Genomic DNA, 8644 nt, shown 5'->3' on the forward strand with positions numbered 1-8644 from the left:
GGTTCTAGGTTTTCTGTCTTTCTTTCTTTCTTTCTTTCTTTCTTTCTTTCTTTCTTTCTTTCTTTCTTTTTAGGTGGTACTGGGGGTGGAACCCAGAGGCTTTCTACCTCCCGGCTATACTCCCAGACATTTTTTTTATATTTTATTTGGAAACAGGGTCTCACTAAGTTGCTGAAAGCCTCACTAAGTAGCTGAGGCTGGCTTTGAACCCGTGTGATCCTCCTGTCTCGGCCTCCCAAGCGCAGGGATTACAAGCGTGTGCCACCATGCCTGGCCTAGGTTCTATTTCTCAGCTAAACTTCTAACCATATTTTATTTTATTTAAAACAGGTTTCACTCACTTGCGGTGGGCCTCACTAAGTTGCTGAGGCTGGCTATGAAACTGCAATCCTCTTGTCTCAAGACAAGATCCAAGTGCTGGGATTATAGGCATGAGCCGCAACAACTGGCTTTAAATCTCTATTTCATGGTTGCCATGGAAAAGTAACAGCAAATCTGATTTAAATTTTTCCAAAATAAAGCTAAAATAATACAAAATATGTAACTAAGAAAAGGCTGGCTCTCTTTTTATCCACATGTATATTTATTCCCAATGAGATCAAGCAAAAATATGTGGACTTTTCCCAAAAAAGTTAAGCACAGAATTACCACATAACCCTGCAGTTTCACTCCTAGGTATATTCCCAAAGAATTAAACATAGGTACTCAAACAAGTATAGATATACACATGTTTATCGCAGCCAGATCATAATAACCAAAAAATAAAAACATACCAAATGTCTATTGATAAATGAATTGGTAAAAAAAAATGTGCTATATACATATAATAGAATATTATAAAAAGAAAGGAATGAAATACTGACACATATTACAACACAGATAAATACCTGAAACATGCAAAATGAAGGAAGCCATATAGAAGATGTCTCATACTATATGGTGCAATTTATATAAAATATCCAGAATAGATAAGTCCGTAGAGACAGAAGTAGATAGATAGGTGTTAGCTTGAACTAGGAGCAGCAGGGAAGAGGAAGATCTGGCTTAGTAAGTAAGGGATGTCTCATTTTTAACTCTACCTCCCTTACAGAAAAGTTGTGAGGACTAGAAATATTATAAAGTGCCTGTCACCCAGTACATGCTCAGCACACTAAAGCTTCCAGCAGGGAAGGGAAGGAATAAAAGAAAATGAGAAACGTGGGTATTGGGGGTGAAGCAGAAATGTCATGACCAGTGACCGAAGAGGAACAGGTTAGCTAGAAATGGTACACCTGCCGCCCCTGCCCTCTCCTGCATTCACAGCACACAGTGCCAATCAATCATGGTAGTCTTTCCTGATACGCCAAGATGCAGCCTCGCAATTTTCATTGATTTGCTCCAAGCAGCTACTGTCGACTGGAGTTAGCAATGGATGAAACCTATTTGCCATCCCAGTGCTGGAGATATTTTGTCGAGAACAAATATTTTTAAATGGGAGATAGCCTTTTGGGAGATGAAAGATAGTGTGTCCCTTAGCATACACATAATTCACAGTTTATGTCTAGTGCTCAGTGAAAATATATGGTAGAAAGAACAGAAAATGTGACCTCTCTGCGCTGTGTGCAGAACGTTCAGGTCTGAGTTCTACCAGTTACTTGCACTGTGACTTGGCACGAGTCACTTCAGCTTTCTGAGCTTCAGTTTTCCTGTCTGTGAAACAGAAGCAATTATACCCAGCTCATGCTGTTACTAAGGAGCTCAAGTGAGCTGCTGTACCAAGAGATAAAGCAGCACCTATATATCAATGGTTTGGGGAAAGAACGATCTGTCCCATTTTGGTGGGAAAGAAATAAGGCTTTGATGAGCTTTTCTGTACCGTGGTACAGAAATTGGGCCCCAAAGGTGAGACCCTCAAATTCTATTTCCCAGGTAGTTTCCTGTGAGGCTGGAGGCAGCCAAGATTTACAAAGAGGAGGACCCTGTATTCAGGTGCCTTGAGCTGGCACTGTAGCTTCTATCAGGCAAGGGGTACCCCTGACCAGGAGAGAAGGGAATCTCCAAGGTCTCCCAGGTCATTATCTAGAACAAGGGACCTGGGTGAAATAGCCCTGACCACTAAGAGAAAAGCCCAGGGAAGAGGACTGAGCAGGCAAAGATCCTTTTTTTCCAGTGACATCTCCCAGCCTATTGGTCTCACTGATTCTCCTTATTCACTGGAAAAGTCAAAGAAGCCTTAAGGCTAGCTCCACTTTCTCTGACCTAATATTCTGAATCCAATCCTCAACCCATTTCATCAGCCATTCTATTTCCAAATGAGCCAGGCTCTCTGACTCGTACTTCACACTTTTGCAAGTGCTATTGCCTTTCACACACAATCTACCCCGCACCACCATCCACCAAATCCACTTAACTAAATTATTTTTACTTACACTTCCAAAGCAAAGCCTTCCCAGGGGCCCTGTGCAGAGTTGCACAAGCTTCTCTTGTATATATCCTCAGCAAACTGTACTCTCCTCATCCCAGTGTTTGATACCATTCGACTGACAACAGCCTGAAGACAGGTTGGGTCACAGATAGGCATATTGTGTCATATGCCTATATTTTCAAGGCCTACCCCCAGTGCCTGGCATCACAAATCATGTTCAATAAGGATTCTTTGAAAGAATAAATAAGAAATGAGAGACACCAGGCAGTGATCGAGAATAAATTGCTAAGTATAATGTTTTGACAGGTCTTTTTTCCTCTTTTCTTTTGATCATACTTTCCTTTGATTCATTATAATTGGCAAACTTGTAATTGGGTGTCATCATCAGCCTCCTAGCACAATCAGGACAAAAGTTTTCCCCAGATTTTCTGGCAATAGGGAATTGTGGTCATTGTCAAGCTATGACCAAACATGATATTAATATGTATCTACCCAAAGATTTTGTGACAATGGACCCCTCTGATTGAAATGCACAAAAATCTATAAAATCAGCTTTAGAAACAAGAACAAAGAACCATCTTCTATTCTTTTCCACATACTCCCCCTAGTGTCAAGAACTCCAAGTAAGCTAAGGAAGAAAATTATAAACCCAGAGTCTAGACCTGTTTCACAATGTTTCACTCAACTGCCTTAGAAAATGCAATGGGAAACTGGGTGTGGTGGTGCACGCTTGTAATCCCAATGCTTGGGAGTATGAGACAGGAGGATCACACATTTGTGGCCAGTCTCAGCTGCTTAGTAAGGCCCTCCACAACTTAGTGAGACCTGTTTCAAAATAAAGAATAAAAGTCGGGCATGGTGGTCCATGCTTGTAATTTTCACATTTTGAGGCTGAGACAGGAGGATTGCTTTTCCTGGACAGCCTCAGAAACCTAGTGAGAAGCCCTTTGCAACTCAGTGAGACCCTGTTTCAAAATAAAGAATAAAAAATTGGGCTGTGGGTGTAGCACAGAGGTAGAATGCCCCTGGGTTCCATCCCTAGTACTGCAATAAATTAATTAATTAATAATTTTAAAAATAGGGCTTGGAGTATAGCTCAGACAGAGGTAGACTGCCCATGGGCTCCATCCCCAGTACCACAAGAAAAATAAAGCACTGGGATTTCTTTGCATTACCTCTTCTGAAAGAAAAAGTCTGTCAGATGTAAGTGGTCCAAGTGCATCCTCTCTCCTTACCCAAGCTACCCAGTATTAGATAACCTCTAGCCATCTCATGCAATTATACCCTGAGCATCAGAGGAAAGAATATTGGGTCCTTGAAAGAGTATGGACATTTAAAATGCCTAAAGATATGGTATCATCACTATAGATTAAACTGAAAATCCACCAAGGCAATTGGCAAGTATCTCAGCCTTCAGCTGGAAATGTACACTAAGGGTTGGATCACAACTGCTTTTCTCCCACTCACTGATGATAGTTTATCTTCAGTTAATTGAAAATGGAAAGACAAGTAATAACTTCATACTATCTGTGGTTGGTAAAGAGTAAGATATTGAGGAGGTAGAAAAGAAGTAGGCAGGTAGGAAAGAGGCCTAATTTCCTGAGGGGCAACAAATACTAATTAACTTCCAAGGCTCCTAAAAAGAGACCAGCCCTTCCTTCCAAGGTTCAGAGATAAGAATGACCAAAGCTTCACAAAACCATCTATTTACTAATCAACAAACCCAGGAGACATCCCTGAAACAAGCCTGACACCTCTACTGAAGGAGACCCCTCAAGGACATGCAAATACCCTATGCAAATTTTAAGAACTGCCTCCCAGATTCCAAGTAACAGAGGACTTACAGAGATATATAAATCCCTAGACCAGTCACCAGGACGGTTACCCACTCTGGGAACCCCTCCCCATTGGGGAGTTTTTCTCTCTCTCACAGGTTGTGTTGGCTTTGAGAGAAGGAGGGGTGCAATTGAAGGCACTTGGCCCGGGCTACACTCGGGTAGTGACCTGAAGGCCTCTGCTGGACATCAAGGCCGACCAGGGCCCCTAGGGGTGACCTGCACTTCTTTTCTGGCAGATCACGTGGACTTTGGGAGAAAGCAGCTTGCAAATGAAGGGATGCAGGAAGAGGAGTCTTCCTCAGCATGAGAGTTTAGTTGGGAAGACTTTCTCTCCTAATGAGGATGAGGTGTGAAATAAGATATTGACAATATTAGTGTATGGAACCTATTAGAAATAAGAAAGTAGGATATTAGAATTAAGGTAGGACCCTTGTAGAAGTAAGAGAGTAGAATATAAAATTGAAATATAGAAGTAAGGTAAGATTGGAAACAGAATTAAGATCTGTGAGCCCAGATGCCCGAAGGCCCATCCAGCTTGTTGGACAAGGTCTCTGTCCCTGCCGTGCCCAATATTTCTGAGCTAGATCAACCCTCTCCCTCCCAGCCTCCGGAACAGGACAATACTAACTTGCCCTCCAGGCAGATTCCTCAGCACAGAGGTCAGCCTGGCCTAGCCAAGGTGAGGGGGGAAAGGCAGCCCCTCCTCAGACTGGGATTTTCCAGTCCAGGTTTGGAGAGGTCCTCCTCCATTCCCCCAACCCTGGGGTGCCAGGGCCGGGGCCAGGACCCGAGCCCAGACCCTCTGGAGGGATCTGGGTGCCAAGGCCTGTGTGGGCAACGGCAGGGATACCAAGTATTCCTGGCTCACAGGAACAGAGTCCAGATGCCGGCTAAAGGGCAAGTCTGAGGGATCAGGAAGAGAAGGGCAGAAGGAAAGGGCCAGGCGGGTCTAAGACAGCAGGCCTAGCCCAGGGAGTGGAGCAGGCTGCAGGTCAGGACAGCCTGGCCTCGCCCTTTGACTACTCCTCTGACGGCACAAGGCAGGGACCCCTGTGGTCCACCATGGGCCACTGCCTCGGACCTGACCCCTGATTTCTGGCCAGGCTTCCCTGGTACTGTTAAGAATGGCTTTAGAGAATTAGGACATTGAGATGTAGGAATGTTCAGCAGGTCCCCCACAGGTCCCCACAGGAAGGCCCCAGCGTACACGGCCCTGTGCGGGGACAGAGCGGCTTCCGACCGGGCCCAGGGTGGCCGCAGGGCAGTATGCTGGGAATACACAGGAGACCACATGTGGGCCTTCCTCACCCAGTCTCATTACAACTTGTAAGTCCCGGTCTTTCTTTAATAACTGCCCGCTCAAGTTCTGACTTCTGTACAACTGCTTATGTGTATGTTCAACATTTGTTAGGTAGTAGTCTTTCTCGTTTCAAACTTGCTTGGTGTTTAAAGAATATTAGAACTTGCTTTTTAGGAAAAGTAGTTCTTCCTAAATTACAAGCCTATACCTGCCTGGAAACATCTGCATTCCACACAATTGGCCAGAGGCGATCCTAGCGAAGGAGCATGACAGGGTGTGTGTGTGTGTGTGTGTGTGTGTGTGTGTGTGTGTGTGCATGTGCATGTTTTAAAATTATTGGTTGTAATTGTTTGTCCTTGTATCTGATTGGTTGTATTCTAAGTTTGGTGGGCTCTGGTGGGTGTATCCACTCCCTCCTGGGGCTATAAAGCCAGACCCCAAAGTGAGCCCTGGGTCGAATTCCGACCCACTTTCCTTGCTGTCTACTAAGGTTAATGCTAGCTCGGCCAGAGCAGTCTTGCTCTGGTAGCTGCTGGGCAATTCCTCGATTGACAGTCAAGCTAGTGGAGGAATTTTGACCACTGGCTAGCCAGTAAAGAGCTGCAGCACAATAAAACTCTGCCTGTGTATTACATCCTTGGTGTGTTCTTCGTTATTTGGGTAAGAGGGGGCGCATCTCAGACCCTAACACAAGTAAAGGCATTTGGCTTGGGCTACCCTCAAGTATTGTCCTAAAGGCAGCTGCTGGGCATCAAAGCCCTGACAACCCTTAGGGGTGTTCTGCCACTTTCCCTATTCTTTTCTGGAAGATCGTGTGGACTTTGGGAGAAAGCAGCTTGCAACTGAAGGCATTTGGTTTGGGCTATCCTCAAGTATTGTCCTGAAGGCAGCTTCTGGGCATCAGAGTCCCAACAGCCCTTAGGGGTGTTCTTCCAATTTTCCCTATTCCCTGCTGTTTCCAATAAACTTCTTACTCCCCTTCCTGCCAACTGCGGTGTCATTCTTCGCTCGCCGCAGACAAGAATCCGGTAAGGAAACGCCATGGTTCTTCTCAAGAAACCCCGTTTCAATATGTTTAAATTTGAAGCTCATAGGAGCTTTAAAAAAATAAATAAATAAATAAATAAAGGGCTTGGAGTGTAGCTTGAAAGTAGAATGCCCTTGGGTTCAATCCCCAGTACCATAAAAAAAAAAGCCAACACCTTTAAAAATCTTAGCTACAAATGTGATTATTTCCTTAAGATAGCTTCTAAAACATATGTGAAACTCTGCCTATTTTTTCTTTTTTTTTTTCTTTTTTTTTTTTTTGCGGGTCTGGGGGTGGAACCCAGGGGCATTTGACCTCCGAGCTACACCCCCTGCCCTATTTTTTATTCTTTATTTTGGAACCGGGTCTCACTGAGTTGCAGAGGGCCTCACTAAGTAGCTGAGGCTGTCTGCGAACCATGATCCTCCAGGTCTCAGCCTCCCAAATGCTGGGATTACAAGTGTGTGCCACCACGCCCGGCTCTATTTTTTCTTAAAGGGAAAAAGTTTTTTGAAGATTTAAAGAAGTTTATTAAAAAGATAGAAATACAGAAGATAGTTACAGCCCCATGCCAGAATGACATGGCGGGGGGTAGTCGAGCCAATCCACCACCCAAAGATACAGCACGTGGACCGGACTTTTTATACCCATGACCTCCATCTTATTTACATAATTCTGACATAGTATAGGTCCCTGTAAGGTTCCTCCCCCAGCAAGGTGTGACAAGGTGTCTCCAAAGGGAAATATATTTTTTAATTGTTTTACTTTTATTAGTGTGTCATAATTATATATCATCCTGAGGTTCAAAGTTATAGAAACATACATGGACATAGCACTTGGTATATTTCTTTTTTAATTCAATCCACTCCTTCCTCCCCATGCATGTTAGATTTATAGTAATATTTTCATATATTGACTATTTGCTTTTTAGAGTTTCATATAATATTAGCTTTGCAAATATGTTGTACTAATAACTTACATGAGTAGCCTAACTGAATATTTGCTAGCATTAAGAACTATTATTTTAAATCTATGATTTGTAAAAATGGTATATCCTTGTTTTGCTTCTATCTGCTACACACACACACACACACACACACACACACACACACCAATTTTGTGTGTGTGAAATAGGGGATTACTGGGAATTGGGCATTGAACCTAGGGGCATTCTACCTCTGACCTACACTCCTAGCCAGTTTTATTTTTGTTTGGAAATAGGGTCTTGCTTTGCCAGATTGCTGAGAGTCTTGTTAAAACTGCTGAGGCTGGTCTTGAACCTGCTATCCTCCTGTCTCAGCCTCCAAAGTACTGGGATTACAGGCATATGCCAACATGCCCAGTTCACACCCAGTTCTTAAAACAAGCCATTTTTTTTTTTATCACCTTTCCATGTATTGTCTGATAAATCACTTACTGGTGGGGGACCAAATTTTCTTTTGATGTATCTCAGTGCTTAGATTCGTTCTTAAAGTAGCTATCATAAAGGTTTGCATCTATACAGGTAGAAACCTAATAAAATCACTACAAACCTAAGGACTGTGTGCTGTTTTAGAATGTAGATTCGAACTTTTCAATTGATACATGCAGCATTTTATCATATCATGAAGCAGTCCAGAGTAACTGAGGACTGAGAAAGATAACAGTGAAAACAACCACGCCCAATTAAGAAAAGCAGAGGAACTCCACTTCCTTCAAGAGAGGGTGCAGAGTAGGGTGTGGTGGCGCACGCTTGTAATCCCGGCATTTGGCAGGCTGAGATAGGAGGATGGTGGTTCACAGACGGCCTCAGCTACTCAGTGAGGCCCTCTGCAACTCAGTGAGACCCAAAAAATAGAAAAATAGGGCAGGGGGGATAGCTCGGAAGTCATATGCCTCTGGATTCCATGGGGGGGGGGAGGGAGAGGGAGGGCGGGGGCGGGCGGGGAGGAGGGGGGAGGGGGAGGGGGAGGGGAGGAGGAGGAAAGAGGGAGGGGGAACAGATCAAGCCAAACAGCCGGTCCTCCTGGACGCTAGAGGGCAAAGCAGCGAGACGGGTCCTAGGCGCGGCTCGCGGGAAGGGTTCTTGGGCTCCA

The sequence above is a fragment of the Muscardinus avellanarius genome (genome assembly GCF_963383645.1).
Source record: "Muscardinus avellanarius genome assembly, chromosome: 1".
In the NCBI taxonomy this organism is placed as follows: domain Eukaryota; kingdom Metazoa; phylum Chordata; class Mammalia; order Rodentia; family Gliridae; genus Muscardinus; species Muscardinus avellanarius.